The sequence below is a fragment of the Tiliqua scincoides genome, chromosome 4 (assembly GCF_035046505.1).
Source record: "Tiliqua scincoides isolate rTilSci1 chromosome 4, rTilSci1.hap2, whole genome shotgun sequence".
NCBI lineage: Eukaryota > Metazoa > Chordata > Lepidosauria > Squamata > Scincidae > Tiliqua > Tiliqua scincoides.
Window position 1 is genome coordinate 88,312,046 of NC_089824.1, and position 19,133 is coordinate 88,331,178.

General features: G+C 44.5%; 1 pseudogene; it reads right to left on the reverse strand.

The window, feature by feature from the left end:
• Positions 1-13,150: 13,150 nt before the first annotated feature.
• LOC136649816 (5S ribosomal RNA) lies at positions 13,151-13,270 on the reverse strand (annotated as a pseudogene).
• Positions 13,271-19,133: the final 5,863 nt, after the last annotated feature.

A 19,133-nucleotide genomic window follows, 5' to 3' on the forward strand; every position in this document is an offset into this window, starting at 1 on the left:
GGAACAAGTATGTTGTTGAGGTGCCCATCAAAACCATGATGGCTGCCTTAATGCATACAGCGAAGAAAAACCTCTAAGTATCGCATGTTTCCAGAGACCCCCAAGTACACAGCTGCTTTGTGCATTGTTGCTCTTTACATGGCTCTGTCTTCTTCAACCCAGTTGATCAATTTGCTGCAGTGTCAGTTCAAGAGCTCAGTGTTGGGAGCCCTTCCTTAAAAAGTACTTGAACTGCCAAATGCTACCATGCTGGACTTGATGGAATGAGGTCATTGGTGATGCTTTGGGGAAAAAGTTGCTCATTTATAACACTGAACACTCCTACTTTGAAAATGCCATTCTTCAAAGCTGAAGATGCCTCTTGCTTCTAACTTGTTTGTTCTGATTTCTGAGAACCATACTATGCAATCATTTTGGAAAAAAAAATATAGAAGAATTGTGACAACTACATTATACTAACCAAAGAGGTGTGGAAAGATTCCATGTGGGTTATATAAGGATAACATAATAACAGGAATGAGAAATAACCAACTCAAGATGGTTGGTTTTTGAATTCTCAAGGGTTGTTATGTTCTCCAGGCAGTACTCAGGAAGGAGATTTTGAATGAATTGGTACCCAGATGGCGCCAACAACCATTGCAGTGATAGGTTTTTGCAGTAGCTGCAAATGCAGTGATCAAAACAGTTTCCTCACTTGGGTTGTTTAGTTCACATGTTTCTTTTTCTATGTGATTAATGGCCCAATCCTATCTGGACCTTCTAGTAAAACAACTCATGTTTCGTCAATGTAAGGCTAAGTCTGCTGGCACAGCAGTCACACCAGCCAGGCACAGCAGGAATAGAGCACAGAATGGGACCACTGGTGCAAATGGCTGGTGACTGTGCATGTGCAGTACTGGAGCACCTAGTCACTACTAAGAAGTTGCTGATGGAGGAGGACCATGGGCAGAGAGGGGGAGGATCAGGGCAGGGAGGGGAAAAATTGGGGGTGTGTCAGGAGAGTGCAAGGGCAGATATTGGCAGCAGCACCACTTATATCCTACACTCTCTTCCTGGGCTTGTGTAACGTCCATGGCGGGAGGAGGCCCCTGCCCTGGGGTTGGTACCGAGCACAGGGCTTACCCGGCCGAGGCACAGTGGTGAATTAATGAACAGGAAGCAGGTATGGCAGCTTTACACAGATGGTTTAATTGAGTCAACCTCTTTACATTCATGGGGGCTCATTACTTCACGGCCCCCCTCAGTCTAGGATGACTGGTGTCATCGTCGTTGGAGCGGCTCAGGCCACAGTCCATCTGGTTCTTTGGAGATTGTAGTCCCGGCCTTCTGGCCCAAGTCCCTCGGCCCTGTGCCCAGGCTCTGGAGGGCACTGCCCTGGCTGTCTGGAGTCAGGTTGGCTGGCCTTGGGAGGGCCCACAGTACCTTGGTGTTGGCTCCTTTCTCAGTTAGTCCCCCTGGGTCGTAGTTGGCGTCAAGCGTCCATCTCAACAACCACCTCTCTCCAGGATACGCTCTCTGGGTCTGGGCAGGCCCTGGGCCAGGGAGGTCTCTGCCCCGGCCTCCTCTCTCTAGAGCTGACTGCAGCCCCCTTCCTATGGAGGCCTTTCCCTTTGGCCTGGGTCACCTTCGCCCACTGGCTTCTCTCTGGCCTTCCACCCCTCTGGAGAGGAGTGACCTCCCTCTTCCCTCTCCAGCTCCCTTATGAGGCTTACCTCCGGTCAGCCTGACCCCACCCTTCCTTCCCATGTGTCTTCCTGCTCCCAGCTGTTCCTTGTCTCTACTCCCCTGTAGGTGTCCTGCCCGGGCATCCAGTCCTGCTGACACTTGGGGCTTACTCCTGAGTAGACCTTATCTCCCGAGGAGACCCTTGTGTCTAGGGAACTCCAGGCCACCTGAGCTGGGCCCAGGTGACACCTTGATATGCCCCCTTCAGCGCACTTAGACTTGTACCAGATCTGAATAGGACCATTGGGGACCATGGTACAGTGGAGTGGGTATATGAGAGTTATTTTACTTACCTCTCTGATTAATCATGGACACTGGCCTACCCACAGCATGTAGCAGAGCTTGCACCAGATCCCTCACTGGTGTTGCTGCATGCTAAGGGCTGGTTAAAGATAGGATTGGGCCATATTTGTATTGCTGTTACCAGAGGCTGATGGAGACAGCAGATCTTGAGTCAAAGGAAGAGGTTCAGCTTCCAAAAGCATATTGGTTGTCACTTTCCACAGAACCTGGCTTGCTCTGAGGCAGCAGGCGCTGTCTCCAGTCTTGCCAGGACCCACAGAGAGTGCGATGGTGTCCTAGAATCCCATGACAGGGCTGTGATTTGGAAAATTGTAGTAGATTATGACTGTTTCTTGAAAACATGTGCTTCTGTAGTTTACCTTCCAAACCCCTTAACATGCTTCTTTTCCCATTGTACTTAACAAGGGAATAGCATTTTCATTTCAACGGGTAATGCAATTTCCACTTTCATTGCCAGTTGCAGCTTGCAGCTACTGTAATCTCCGATACATTGCAAAGCCTTGTCATGCTGATTAATTGTAAGAAATAAACACTACAGTATTTTTAAAGATCCAGTTGCAATTTTATGCACGCTTGCTTATGAGTAAGTTCCATTGAAGTCTGTTAGTTTCCTTCTACATATGGTTGAGTCTCTGGGGTCCTTTCTTCACATGCCTGCTCCCTTCTGCTCTTCCACCAACCACACCTCTTCCAAAGAGCTATCCTAAGTTTTGCCAAATTAGCACCAACTTGCATATACAGATATCCCAATTGCTACTATGTACCAAGGTCACTTACTATTTTCTTGTATCTGTCCATGATACCAGAATCACTGTTCTCAGTTTTGCCTTTTGGGGAGAATTTGGAAATGTCTTTTAAAAATATATTTTAGCATGAACTAGAGTTCTTCAGGCTTCCTCTTATCCCCCCTCCCCCCAAAAAAATAAAGCTCTGTGTAGGAGTGTGTGGATACAGCTCCACTTTAGTGCATAGTCATGTACATCAACACTGAATGCCAGTGCATTTCCTTTCATCTCTCAGTTACCATTTATCCAGACAAGGGTAGCATCAGAGGTCAGCTAGGTGGGTTACTGGCTAAGGGCCCAAGGCTCAGAAAGCCCTCCTGGCCAGGCTGACATCCGAACCTCATTACCAGTGGCAGTAACTAATATGTCATCAGGGGATGGTGGAGAACACTACTGTGTTTCTATGTTCATTGCCCCAGAGCCTCTTGATACCTGGTGTCAGCTCTGCATTCAAACAGCCACACTATTTGCTGAATATGTTTGAGTGTAGCTCTTCTTATAGTAAGTACAGTGCAGCCAGATTCATTGTAAGACTACATATTTTAATGGATTTTTTAAAGGATTGGTTTTACTAACATATCCTGCTTCAGAAGTCTGTGGAGGACCATCTGTGGCAGAATAAAAGGACCCAGCAGACAGCAAGCACATAAAAGAACCTACTCAAGAATATCCCTATTTTCATCTGAGAAATTTGGGGACCACAGGATTACATAGGGCACAATCCTATGCATGTCTACTTAGAAGTAAGTCCCATTGTGTTCTATGGGACTTGCTCCCAGGAAAGTGTGTATAGGATTGCAGCCATAGATTAATTAATTATTATGAAGCAGCCTTCCAAAACACACAAGACCAAACACAAATTACAGGATCTTATGCAGTAATTCTCAACTTTTTTCATCTCATGGCATACTTGACAAGCCACTAAAACTGACAAGGCATACCATCAGTTTTTTGACAACTGACAAGGCACACCATGCTGCTGGTGGAGGGGTCACATCCCCCAACGGCCCTACCAATAAATGACCCTCCCCCAAACTCCTGTAGCACACCTACAGACCATTCGCAGCACACCAATGTGCCATGGCACAATGGTTAAAATCTTTGATGTAATGCAGTGATTCCCAAACTGTGGGTTGGGACCCACCAGTGGTTTGTGAGACAATGTAGTATAATTTCTTTCCATTAGATTGCATTATATTCAGCACCTCTAGTGGCTGAATGAGAAAAATACCCAAAAGTGCATCTTGAGTTATTTTTAGCTCTGAAAGGCTGGGGAACCTTGATGCCTGGATAAAATCTTCTTGACGGACAGATTTGGCCCCTGGACTGGGATTTGGAGACCCCTGGACTAGTGGGTCACAATAAATTGTCATTTCAAAAAGTGGGTCTCTGTGCTAAAAAGTTTGGGAAGCACTGATCTAATGAATAGCATAAGAAAGTCAGGGTTTTGGTTCCTCCATTCTTTTGTTTCAGCCATAATACTATGCAAACAGTTCTTCTATTTAGGTTTTCCAGAAAAATTGTGGTTCAGAGGAGAGCAGAGTTTTGATTATATTGATTCAACGTTGGTAATATTAACAGTTTCTCACATTTTAAATAGGTTCCGTTGTAGCTTTATGTTCGCTGTGATGCAGGAAATTGCTTGTCCAGCTGGTTTTTAGCAACTTTTTAATACTTTCCTCCCTCTCTGCAGTTCATCGGGTGGCTTTGTCCTTCTCCTTCAATCCCCCCACCCCTGCAATATCATGGCGAGATTTTGCTTATTGACATAGAAAGAGGCACTTCTGCATGCTGAGGGTACTCGGAGTTTAACAATCCAGTGTGATGTGGCACAAATTATACCTGGGAGATTATTCTGAATACTGCTTTGCACTTCTCTTCCTATCAAGGGGGACAAAAAAAAATAAAAATAAAAGACAGGCTCACAGAGATTAACTTGATGATAGCGATCAGTTCACTGAAAATCACCTAAAGAAACAAATTTCACTCTCCATTAGCCTTGGTACAGGCAAGCCGAAGAGACAGACAGTATATTTACAGTAATTCTTCCCTCCAAATGATATCTTATGAAAGTGTTTCTCCTCAATTATTCAGCCATTATATACTCTGTACACCATGCCAGCTAATTTTACTTCTAGGTCAAAGATAAACTGATCTTTTTATATTTGATGTAAAAGGAAAGTTTAGGGTTTTTTTTTGCTAAAAGTAGAAGGACAAGCTCTTCAGGGACACTCAGCTAACCAAAGGGTCAGCTTCTGCTACAAAATTAACCCTTTACTGGAACCACTTCTCAGGGGTGAGCTATGGTTTAAAAGTTGGATCCAGGCAAATCCATAGGGGCCAAATCCAAGAGAAGAAAGGCATATTGTTGGTTAAGGGAATTTGTGATGTGGAAAGGACAACAATAACCATTAAAGTGCATGACAGAGAATACACTCTCCTGTGGATGAGTTTTTTCGCTGGCAACCTTCAGTCTCAAAAGACTATGGTATAAGCCTACAGCACCCGGTATTCCCAGGCGGTCTCCCATCCAAGTACTAACCAGGCCTGCTTAGCTTCTGAGATCAGACAAGATCAGGCATATACACCAACCATCCCCTGTGGATATGGGTGTGGGTATCCTTCGTCCTATCCTAGCCTGCACAAGGTATGGGAATAGGCTGGGCACCTGATTGATGCCAAAGCAAGCCAAGGGTGGGGCCAGAGATGAGCAGCTTGTATGTGGCTTCTGTCCATCAAACTAAGCACAAAATGTTTGGATGGGAGACTGCCTAGGCGGGAGACTGGGTGGGAGATTGCCTGGGAACCATCTGTAAGCCTCTTTGAACTCCTCAAGCCAATGGAGTATACATGTAATAATGTGATATACAACCATGCTCTGACTCCTTGAGGTCACAGCCTTGGATATTTCTAGATCCACAACCATGACAGCAACACTAGCCAGGGATACTTTTTTCACAAGGCATTTTGGTAGGCAGGTGAATCAAGAATGAGCACTGGAAATTCATTCACCAATTAGCTCTTCCTATCTTTGGACTGACTACTGTGATGTAGTTTATGTAGATTGGTTGTTACTTAAGTGGCTTAGGACTTAGATAGCTAAAGTCCACGTCTCTCCATATGAAGCTACCTGACCCTAAGATTCTCAGATGAGATCCTCTTGCATGCTCTGTTGTCACTAGAGGCTCAATTAGTTGTGATGAATGGGAAGGCTATTCTATTGTGTCACTCAGTCTGTGAAACTCCCTGCCCCAGGGGTCCATTTGACTTACACTCCGCCAGCATTCCAAAGATTGTTGAAATGTGTTCCTAAACTTGGCACAGAATGGCTCAATCATCTCTTCAGCTCAGCTCAACCATATGATCATCTGTATTGGCCCTCATTCACACTGCCGTTTAAGAAAAGCATCTTTCAGACTGGTCCATCCTGCTACAGACTGGATTGACTGAGAATATTTGCAGCCAATGGAAGAAGTGCATTCTGGTCAATCAGGATCAGTTTTCCTCAATTACAGCTGTTTCAGGGCCCAATCCTATCCAATTTTCCAGTGCTGGTGCAGCTGTACCAATGGGGCATGCCCTGCATCCTGTATGGGGGGGGGCCGTCACAAAGGCCTCCTCAAGGTACGGAAAGATTTGTTCCTTTACCTTGGGGCTACATTGCGGTTGCACTGGCACTGGAAAGTTGGATAGGATTGGGCCCTTAGACAGCACTCAGATTTTCAGGGATAGATCCTCCATATTTATACGATCATGAACCATTTTTACATCTAATGGTAGGCTATGAAGCTTGTGTGTGTTATTGTGTGAAAAATTGTGCGAAGAAGTCAGCAACAAAGAAGAATCTGTCCTCTCCCTTGCGGACTACAATGCTTTCATCAAATGTTCCATTTCATGTTTGAAATCCCTGAGAGATTTGTAATAGGCTGCCACTGTGACAACTCATCATGACCAGAATAATTTCTATCTGAAAAAAAGGTTTCAAAAGAACCCAAATGACTTCTGTTTATATCTCCATTTACTTTGCAATTTGAGACAGACCCTTCCTCCAACCTTCATCTTGCTGATTGCTGCAGGATGACATAAGGCCGTTCATGTTTAGAGGAAAATCAGAGCTGTCTGAAAACAAATTGAGACCCATTACCCTTCATTAATTGCATGGCTGAGCAAGCCATGCACCATTTAAAGGATCTTTATCCAAATGTGTGCTCTAAGAGCTCTGTGTATGAAGTGGATTAATCTGGGAATTGACATCCAGTTCTTCCAAATGAAATAGATTCAGCCCCTCGGATTTCCTGTAGGATGATACCAGGATGAGAGCAATGAAGAGACAAGGTCTGGAGCGGAAATATTTTGAAGCTCCATTTATTTTGACAGTTGGTCCAATTTCAAATCAAAGTCAAAGTTTATTAGGTTAAACAGCCCATCAGCCATATACCTATAAGTCTGAAATTAAAAACACGTTAAAACAAAAATTGGCCATGTCCACAACACACCCTTTACAAAAACTGCTTAAAAGTAGTTTCAGTGTTAGAGGATCTGGAAGGGTTGAATATTTTTGCAACCACTTCTTTAGGAATCCTTCCCTAACTGCTGTCTCTCAGGCAGTGAAAGAAAGCATGTGATTTAAACAGTGGCGGTTCTGGCACTTTTCACAGCAGGGGCCGCCCCCCATCTGCTGCCCCCGTAACCCAGAAGTAACTGCAGTGATGTCATCGCATTACCACAATTACTTCTGTACCTTTGCCTCCTTTCCCCCTTTGAACAAAAGGGGGGAAAGAAGGAGGTAGCCCAGGCTCTGTTGGAGCCTTGTGTGTCTCTGCTAGCAGTGCGAAAGGCTCCATCAGAGCCTTTTCACATTAAGAACATAAGAACAGCCCCACTGGATCAGGCCATAGGCCCATCTAGTCCAGCTTCCTGTATCTCACAGCCAAATGCCCCAGGGAGCACACCAGATAACAAGAGACCTCATCCTGGTGCTCTCCCCTGCATCTGACATAGCCCATTTCTAAAATCAGGAGGTTGCACATGCACATCATGGCTTGTAACCCGTAATGGATTTTTCCTCCAGAAACTTGTCCAATCCCCTTTTAAAGGCATCCAGGCCAGACACTGTCACCACATCCTGTGGCAAGGAGTTCCGCAGACCAACCACACACTGAATAAAGAAATATTTTTTTTTGTCTGTCCTAACCCTTCCAACACTCAACTTTAGTGGATGTCCCTTGGTTCTGGTGTTATGTGAGAGTCTAAAGAGCATCTCTCTATGCACTTCATCCTTCCTGTGTATGTCTCAATCATGTCCCCCCTCAGGCGTCTCTTTTCTAGGCTGAAGAGGCACAAACGCAGTAGCCTTTCATCATAAAGAAGGAGCCCCAGCCCCGTAATCATCTTAGGTCGCAATCCTAACCCCTTATGTCAGTGCTTTGCAGCACTGGCATAGCGGTGCCAATGGGACATGTGCTGCATCCTGCAGTTGGGTGATACTCACGGAGGCCTCCTCAAAGTAAGGGAATGTTTGTTCCCTTACCTCAGAGCTGCATTGCCCTTATGTCAGTGCTGGAAAGCAGTGCCACAAGGGGTTAGGACTGCATCCTTAGTTGCTCTCTTTTGCACCTTTTCCATTTCCACTATACCCTTTTTGAGATGCAGTGACCAGAACTGGACACAATACTCCAGGTGTGGCCTTACCATCGATTTGTACAACGGCATTATAATATTAGCCATATTGCTCTCAATACCTTTTCTAATGAACCTTTTCTAACATTGCTAGAAGTGGCAAACAGGAGGCAAAGCCCACTTCTAGTGGCCGCTTCCACAATGTGGACACCGCTTCTAGCCTCCTGGAAGCGGCCGCTGGAAGCAGCACTCACCTCCTCAGCACCATTTCTAGAGGTGCCAAGCAGCCTGCTTAGCAACAGCAGCAAAAGCTCCACCGGAGCTAGAAGTGGCAACCCGCTCCTCCGAAATCAGAGGAGGTGAGTGTCACTTCTGTCCAGCTACCCAGCCATTCTGAGGGCCGCCCTCTTCTCCATTCTTTAAAGGGGAGGAGAAGAGGGCAACACTCAGTCACAGTCGGGATGTTTTGGGGGCAGTGCCACATCCCACTTCCCCACAACACCAGACTTTTGATGTGGTTGGGAACTGGGCCAACAGTGGCTGCAGGAGTGCAGTGTGGTTCCCCACCAATCTGAAGGCCACCCTCTGCTTTTCCTCTTTAGGAGAGGAGGCCTTCAGATTGATGTGGAACCACACAGACAGTGGCTATGCTCCCACAGCCACTGTCAACGCAGTTCCCAACCATACCAAAAATTCAGTGGTGGGGAGAAGCGGGATGCACCACACCCCCCCCCCCCCAAACCTGGAGTCTGGGGCATTTTCCCCATTTGCCCCCATTGTCCCTCCGAGATGCACCATTGATTTGAAATCATGTTCAGAGGTTGTGGCTATAGTGGCATTAATTACCACTGTGGTCTACAAAGTAGATGTCCTTGGGACAGTTACCTTTAAAAACTACAGAAATCCTCAAGTCCAAGTAGAAGGATTAATACACCATGACCCACAAAGCCCCTGTTTGCCATGCATTGGCAATGTTATTACGACTGAGGCAGGCACATTTAAATTCATCTAATGCTGCTTTGCTTTATTTTATTTTTGTAAACCTCTGTAAACTGCCTTGATTTTCAGTCTGATAAGCAGGGCAGTATATAAAAAAATCTGCATCTAGCCCACAGGCCTTACGTTTGACACCCTTGCTCTAAACCAGTGGTTCTCACACATTTAGAACCAGGACCCACTTTTTAGAATGAGAATCTGTCAGGACCCTCCAGAAGTGATGTCATGACTGGAAGTGACGTCATCAAGCAGGAAAATTTTTAACAATCCGGGACTGCAATCCTACCCAGGATTAAGCCCCATTGACTATCATTGTTAAAAGAATATATAGTAGCTTGTTAAAAGTACAAGTCTGCAACATTTCTCCCAGTACAGTCACATACCATGGTAGCATCAAGTCTAATATATTAAAAATAAAACATTGAAATGAATGGGGACCCACCTGAAATTGGCTTGCGACCCACCTAGTTGGTCCCAACCCACAGTTTGAGAAACACTGCTCTAGACATTATCATATACAAGAAGCTGCCTCCATAATCATTGACCATGTGTCTGGTTCCTCCCTTCCACTTTGTAATATCTAGTACGACTGAACTGTGTCCTGATGTTTTCTGTTTCCCTGCTTCTGGCCTGCATCACTGGTTTATTCAGGGGACCAAAGAAACATGCAGTGTTGTGGATGTTGAGACACAGGTGAGTTGTATCAAGGGGAAGAAGTAACAAGACATGTAGGTTTACACATGCAGTTTTCAGCTGCAACCACAGGTACATTGTAACATCTAGTTTGAGTTTAATTTTAACACAAAAATTACCAAAAAAGGGGGGATTCATGTGACAGCATACCATCCTGTTGATGACTTTTGTAAACTGTAGTTTGCACATTAGAATTAAAAATGAGCAGAAAAAAGTCATGTTGAATTAGTTAGCAACCTTCAGTCTCGAAAGACTATGGTATCACGCTCTGAATGATGGTTCTGAAACAGCGTCTAGTGTGGCTGAAAAGGCCGATTCGGGAGTGACAATCCCTTCCACACTGGGAGCAAGTGCAGTCTGCCCCTGGTCTGTCTCCCTGGCTATGGGCCTTCCTTCTTTGCCTCTTTGCCTCAGTCTGTTGGCAAAATGTCTCTTCAAACTGGGAAAGGCCATGCTGCACAACCTGCCTCCAAGCGGGCCGCTCAGAGGCCAAGGTTTCCCACCTGTTGAGGTCCACTCCAAAGGCCTTCAAATCCCTCTTGCAGATGTCCTTGTATTGCAGCTGTGGTCTACCTGTAGGGCTCTTTCCTTGCATGAGTTCTCCATAGAGGAGATCCTTTGGGATCCGGCCATCATCCATTCTCACGACATGACCGAGCCAACGCAGGCGTCTCTGTTTCAGCAGTGCATACATGCTAGGGATTCCAGCTTGTTCTAGGACTGTGTTGTTTGGAACTTTGTCCTGCCAGGTGATGCCGAGGATGCGTCGGAGGCAGCACATGTGGAAAGCGTTCAGTTTCCTCTCCTGTTGTGAGCGAAGAGTCCATGACTCGCTGCAGTACAGAATTGTACTCAGGACGCAAGCTCTGTAGACCTGGATCTTGGTATGTTCCGTCAGCTTCTTATTGGACCATACTCTCTTTGTGAGTCTGGAAAATGTGGTAGCTGCTTTACCGGTATGCTTGTTTAGCTGAGTATCGAGAGAAAGAGTGTCGGAGATCGTTGAGCCAAGGTACTCAAAGTCATGTTGAAATACACAAAGTCATGTTGAAATAGTGATATAAATCTCTGTGGAATTATTTGCTCTGCAAATGCATCCAACCTGTGCTTGGGTCATGGCATGACCATTAAATATTCTGGATTATGTAATTGGATCTGCACTAGTTTGGAAAGTGGACAGTGCTCACGACCTTTGGCTTGCACACAATGATGCTTGGGCTCCTTTTACCTCCTTGAATCGGCAAGTTACATCTGCCCAGTTCAATGAAACGCAATGTCGTGAAATTTCCAGTGTGGTTTTGTGAACGTTGCAGATCTACGAGAGAGTTTGAGATAAACACCTAAGGTTTTCCAAAGGTTGGCTGAAGTGGAGTGACTTTTTTTTTTTCTTTTGAGCTAACATCACAAAAATTTTTTTTGCTTGCTGTGACATTTTTAGAGGCTAAATTACAGTACGCCAGTGCAATCAGCAGCATTCAGGCTCACAGCTTGAATAAAATTAGAAATGGTGGGAGAAAAGGCTCCAGTTCATAATGAAACGTACAACATTATGCAATGTAAGTCTATGCATTTGCAGACTAATAATAAACACCTTTTCCATTTCCTCAGCTCCCCATTAGTGGGAAATAAAAGGAGGCAACAGAAAACAAGAAAGCTGTGCAAAGGATGTACCTGCAGTTCTAGCTGATATCAAGGGATGCATCTCCAACAGGGGCAAGGAAGTGGTAAAACCTCACTATGTCTAACTGAGAATGCTCTAATTGGTTTTGTTTTACTATGTTCTAGAAGATCAAGTAATAAGACATGTTCAGAAAAGCACGGCTTATTGCATTGTTCACAATAGCAATGTGCTGAAAGTGTTGTGGGTTCAAATTTCCCCAGCCTGTTGAGGTAGAACTTGTTGTTTTCCCATTTGGTGGTAAATATATGCTTTTTGACATGGGGTTGATGCTAGGAAAGTATGAAGTATGAACCTTGTGTTATAAGCATGGAAGATGGAATTTTTCCAAGTTAACTACAGCTTAACGCTAAAACTTACCTGGAACCACAATTGTGACACCCTGCTATCAAAGCTAAAATATGTCTGTGTGGACAAAGAAAAGTACAAAGGACGATTAACCTGTGGCGTTCCAATGTAAGACTGACACTGACATATTTTAATCTTAAATTTTGATACTGCAGTATTTTATTAATTCCATTAGCAAAATCAAGATATCCTTCCTCCTCTGTTTAAATCCTATTGCTGTCCCCTCTCCTCAGAAGTTGTTCGGATGGAAAACTGCTCAGAAAATTAGGGTATGGGAAGATTATGTGACCTATACTTTGAAGTTAATAACAAATCCTGATTGGCTAAACAATTTGAGAGCACAATCCAAACTCACCCTTCTGCTGGCATGGCTGAAGCTCTGCTGGCACACAGTGTCACAAGCGTGCTGTAAGGCATGTTTGCTGCTATTCAGGAGTTGGCTGTGCTGGCAAACTGTGCTGGCCCACCAGTGTACATCCCATTCAGGGCTGCCAGCGGAGGTAACTACACCACTGAATGGTCCAGGGGCTGGGAGAAGATAGTGCGAGGGTGTTTCAGGGGCAGGGAGTGGGTGTTTTGGGGCATGGGGTGTTAAAAATTGGAATGAGCCTCACTACTTGGAAAATTGAACATTATGTGGCAATATCTGACCAGTTCTTAAACTCTTGGGTAGAGTTTGAAATAGTGAGAACCCAAAAAATCCAGATTCAAACAAATGGTGGGCTGTGACACCAAGGTGATGATGATGATGGTGGTGATGGTGATGGCCAGTCCATTAATGAGGCCAAATGAAGCAGTAGCCTCAAGCAGTAGATTGGCAGAGGCCATCAACCTCCCCAACCTCCACTTTCCTCCAGTGGTAGAAGCAGATGCTGGAGCATCACCTCTTAAGGTGGGGGCAGCATTTGGCCAGCACTGGGCTGGCTTTCAATCCTCATTTCAGTAACTATATTGACTGTAAACTGGTGGTTGGAAACCTTCAGTCTCGAAAGACTATGGTATAAGCCTACAGCACCCGGTATTCCCAGGTGGTCTCCCATCCAAGTACTAACCAGGCCTGACCCTGCTTAGCTTCTGAGATCAGATGAGATCAGGCATCTGCAGGGTAACAGAATCTGTATAAGTATCTGTATAAGGCATCTGTATAAGTAACAGAAGTGTGAAAGCTAAATTTTTATTTTGATGATGGGTTACATCATCTCCTAATCAGCTACCAAGTATGAACTTGTTGCCTTTGAAATCTGATCAACCTTCAGAAAAAAAAAAAAGCCCCTGCAATAATGACTAGGAAAGCATATTATTCCATCCTCTACAGCTTCTGAAAATAACAAAATTTTAATCTATTCTTATGAAAGAACAGAAAAACCTCTTTACCCATTGCATCTATATTGTTTTAGCACCAGTTCATATTAAATGAACAAAGAAAACAACAATTTGAAAGCATTTTTACTGTAGTACTACATGAAGAAAACATATCATGATAACATTGACAAGCTAAATATATGTATGGTATTTTTTGCCTTAAAAAAAAAAAAGAAATCTATAAAGGGAGATTGTTGGATGCAAAATGCCACTCTCAAAAAGCAAGTTGCAAGTATGACTGTTAACTTGCAGTGTGAAAATCAGGCTGACTAGGAATGACAGAGTGAGTACAAATAGGAAAAAGTGACAAACATATTAGATACTTTAATAAAACCATGGCTGAAGATTTTTTGTTTAAAAGGCACCAACATGTAACAAATGCTACATTTTAAAAGTCACACAGTATACTAACCAAAACATCTTTACTGAAGCATAAGCCCACTTAACTCAGTCGAATTGTCTGTCTGGCTTGTGGGTTAGGATTTTGGCCTCCGAATCTTAGAGTTAATCTAGACCAGTGCTCATGGCATGCTGACAAGGTACTAAAATTCTCAAGGCACACCAGCAGTTTTTGGACAATTGACAAGGCGCACCATGCTGTTGGTGGAGGCTTATATCCCCCAATGGTCCTATTAATAAATGACCCTCCACCAAACTCCCATGGCACACTTGGGGACCATTCATGGCACAATAGTGTTCCATGCCACAGTGGTTGAAAATGGCTGATCTAGACAATCACACAAAGTGCATGCTGTGGCCTGTTGTTTTTCAACACAGCAAGGCAGGGGGAGGAAATAGAATGGAGCCTTGGCAGGAGGACTAAGATGTTGCCCCCACCATGGTTCCACTCTAAATCATCCTTTCCTACACTGTTTTAATTAGAAAGACAGACAGACAGAAAGCTTCTGTGGAAGGTCAATGCCTGCATGTGGGCATACAACACAATACCAGCTATCGCTTCTGAAAGGTGCTTACAGCCTGTTCATTGCAGTCTTCTCGAAGCACTGACATCTCCTTCCTTGCTTGCTTACTCGCCCTCTGGGAGTGCCTGAAGCTGTTCTTATGGAAGAAGGAACAAGGAAGTCACTCTAGCTTTCTTTACCCAGTGCCTAATGCCAGGCACCACGAGGGTATCTGTGGATGGTGAGCAACTGGATATTCTGTGTCTGTAGGACAACTAACAAATTCTACAGTCACTAGGAGGCTTCTAACCTTGTGCACATTCCTGTGAGAGCTCCTGCATGACCGCTACCTAACCCAACCCTTTTTGAGAGGTGAAAAGTTTAGTTTTCTAAACTACGAGTTTTTTATTCCCACTATGTCTCTTTTGTACACTTACAGTACACTGATGAACCAGGACCTGTGTGAACCATCTCATCATCATTTTATCTTAGTATCTATGAAACTTTCTACCTGCTTTCCAGGCTCTGTTTGAGAGTCCACAACCTCTAGTATTGCCCTCAAACTTGCTCAAATATTCTGGATTCTGACACCTTCTGAGCTTTCGGCCATGCAGTAGACATCCTACACCAACTCGGCAAGCTCAAGTAGAAAGCTTCAGCATTGTGTTGGAAAGTTGCTGCTTCATAGATTACACCTGTTCATTGTCTCATTCATGTTCAAAAATGTGATGGGAAAAATTTAATCATCCAAGGGGCTATGGTTTCTACACTAAAAAGAGGGAAACAACATCTAGGGCCCAGTTTTCACACTTACACAAGATGGACTGGTTGTATGTTGGAGAAGATAGAGGAGAAAGACACATCCCTTCTCTACATGTGTATGATGTGATATGACATGCAACATGGCCATGTTATGCAGATGCTTCACTGTGTGGAGGATGATAACACAATCTGTGTTAATCCCTGCTATTATCTGGTCAATCTTTTTATTCCATTTTGTTTCATGTATAGACCTGCATGTATAGACATATATTTGGCAGTAGGTGCCTGCAAGGTGCCTGCAGTAACATCACTGTTTTCTGGCCCAAAGGCAAGAAGTCTCAGAACTAGAGATGAGGAAGGCCACACTTTTGATCAACCAAATAATCGCCCTGCCCCTGTTATTATGCTAATTGAGATATGTCTACTCCAAAATACCAATATAGTTCCAAAATTCAAATGAGGTTTTTTGCCTGTGTGCTGGAGCAGCAGACTTCTGCCTTGCGACCCAAGCCACCTCCTAAGAGTGACTGACTTTGGGAAAAGCAGGTTTAACAAAAGAAGGATCCCCAACTCCAATGATACTTGCCAACTCCATGATTAAAGTTCAAACAGCTCACACTGTTCTTGGAAATTGATATATTACTGTTTATTATAATTATTGACAGTAATAATAAAATAATTAATAAAATAATAATTATATTGCGTCATCATGATTTTGAACAGTAATACTTCCCACATTTTTTTGAATGGGAAGAATCACACAATCCTAATCTGTGCACATAAGCTCCTGTGGCATCCATACCCCACAATACTGTAGGAGGTGATAGAAGGGAGGCACCCCTTCACTATGAGAATGGGGCTCTTTACCCTTTGCACTGGGTCTGAGAATCATCACACCTGGGAAGCATGGCAAATGCCCACAAAGTGATGAAAACACCCCAGATGATCAACTTTGCTTGCAAGGAAGTACAACTAATACTGATGCCAAGAGGATAAATAATGTGCTTAGCATTCTTTGCAGAGGCAGGAGGGCAGAATTTGTGTGTGAGGGAAAATTAAATCACATCTGAATTTCCTTAGCCTGACAAATTACCTCTGTTACATCGTATGTCTCTATTCAATTTAACAAATATGCTGGTGGTCCAGCATTACTTAACCATGATTAAACCCAGTTAAAGGAAAATTATCTCCTCCCCCCTCTGCACCTCCTTCAAAGATTTCTTTCTGACAAAGTGCAATGTTTTCAGTTTTCTTTCTTCATTTATTCCCCAAGTGTGTGAAGAAGGGAGCAAAGTTCGATTGTGACCTTGACCAAATTAGCAACGGAGAATCAATTTAAAAAGATAAAAGTTTTTTATCTCAGAAGATGGAAAGTTTATAATACAACACTCCCAGAATTTAATGTGGCTAGAAAGAAGTACAAATTCATTTATTGGATGCTGAGAGAGAGAGAGAGAGAGAGAGAGAGAGAGAGAGAGAGAGATCAAACAGACATTGCTTTGCATACTTGGATTTCAGTAATCATTATCCAGTGAAGCTCTGCTGAAGTCTCTCCACCACACCCTCACAGTTACTGTTACAAACTCACTCTGCTGCATGACTAATTGAGCGCATTGGATCAATAGGGTAAAAGCTTTTACGACCTGACCTTTGGGGTTTGAGGTTAGACACCCATCAACTATCTGCTACTTCGCTATTCTAGTGAACTCTTGATGTATGAAATATGAGGAATCTTTCAATGAGAATTTTTCTACTGAGATAGAAGTTGAACTCAATTTTGCATCTGTTTGGGTATCGTTTACCACCGATTCCACATAACGTGCACTTTTTAAATTTTTCTCCCTTAGTGGGCCTTGGTTCGGCTACAAACATTACAACATACAAACTTACTCTTTACTGTGTAAGCAAGTGTTTTTCTCCCTCAATGCCTCCTTTCATCAGCTAGAGGGGGGTTCCCTATCAAAGTCTGGAGAAGGTACCTCACTCTCATGTTTCATGTCCTGCCACACAGAAGCCTAATGCAACATGAACATAAACATGAACTAGAGAGTTCTTGTAAATAATTTGTCCTACGTGGGTCAGTGGATCAGAAGAAGAATGAGATCTTAAATACCCCCAGGCTTCACCTCCCAGTCAGAGATATTTAGCCCTTTGACTTGGTGTTGCGCATTCCTTTGTTGCTCCATTGCATTCCTCTTGGTCCCTTGTCCACTGAAATTCCTAGATAAGGCAAAACACTAAGGGTGCAATCCTAACATGTGGAGTTAGGGCATGTTTGCTCCTCCTTGGGGGGAAGCCAGGCCGGCACTCCCAGAAGCTCCAACCTGTGGAGGCTGACAGAATCCTCTGCTCTGGCTTCCTTCCATTGCCTTGCATCTGCTCAGATGAGCCGACACAAGGATGAAAGGTAGGCATGAGGAAGGCAGGGAGAAAGAGGGAGGGAGGTGTTCCTTGGCAGGGGGAGGGCGGGCGGTGGGCAGCCCCAGGGGTGAGTGGGCAGGGAGAGGGAGGCAGGGCTGGGATCCGGCAGTTATACCGGATCCCAACCCCCGTTCCTGGGGAGAACAGAGTGGCTTCATGTTGCTCCGCTCTCCTCAGACTTGTGCTACCTCCAGAGGTGGCGCAAGTCTGAGGAGACCCATTGGGGCTAGCAACCCTTACCCAGGGGTAAGGGAAAGGTTTCCCCTTACCTCTGGCTAAGTCGCTTATGGCCCCTATACTGAGCTGGATACAGCGCAAACCTTCTGGCTTGCCTGTTCCGGCGCAGGATAGGATTGGGCTGTAAGTTTCTTCAAGAGCCAGGATGCCCATGTAAAGCAGCCCCCCCTCCCTCAGCTTCCAAGTCAGTCGTAGCTGCCAAAGCAAAGCAGAGTTGTCTCCTCCGCTTTGCTCTCACCTTCCCGAATGGCTCAGATGTCGAAAGGGAGAGGCCACTTTACATGGGCGTCCCAGTGCCTGAAGAATCTTAGCATTTTGTCCCCGTCTCCAGGAATGTCAGTGCCCTTGTCTATACTGATGTACTATCTCAGGAGACTGTGAGATTCTGGGCATGCAACTGGGCATGCATGAAGTGGAGACCACTGTGCAATGGCAAAGCTTCCCTGGCACAGATGGTGCTTACCATTCTGCTGGGAACCTATGCAAAGCCCCTCTGTTTGCCCCTCTCTTTTCGCCAACCAGCTGCTTCTGGTTCCGTCGCCCCAACAGGTTTTGTGCCTGGATTTCCAGGAAGATGTAACTGGCTGGGCCAAAGACAGGAGGCAAATGGAGGGGCTTTGCATAGATTCCCAGCAGAATGGTAAGCAGCATCTGCTCCAGGGAAGCGTTGCCAGTGCCCAGTGGATTCCACTTTGGAGACTGCTATATTAGATCTATTTTTAAACCATAATAGTAGGACTCCAGACTCCAATGGACTTTCTCTGATGTGCCAGCACATCCGTGAAGGCCTTGGCCTTCATGCCAGCATGCCCAGCTTCTGTGCAATGGCAAATCGCTTTACTATCTTTTGCAACATGTGCTTGCCAGCAGAGCACATGTTATGCTGGCACAGCAGTTAGGCAGGTTGGACCCAAACTCTGCAAAAGAATCCATTGTTTGACTAATCCAGAAAGCATATTTATACAAGACAGCAACTTGGTTTCCATGCTTCGCTGCCCAGAAAGTGAAAAGCATAGATGCATTGCCTGTTGTTCTCCTGAGGCAACAGACTACTTGCCAAATTAATAAGTGACTGCCTACCACTATGTCGGAATTCAGAGAATATCCTTCATAGCCTTGTGGCAAAGAATTCAAGTCAGAGCAAGTCTATTATATTCTCTCACTGAGCTGAACTGACATTAGTCCCGAAGAGAAGATGACAGAGGAAATCAAGATGTACGGTCCATATCAGGTACACATGCTGGTAATGTAATAGAAAATAATAATAAATAATAACTAGGTATTTATATACCACCTTTCTGG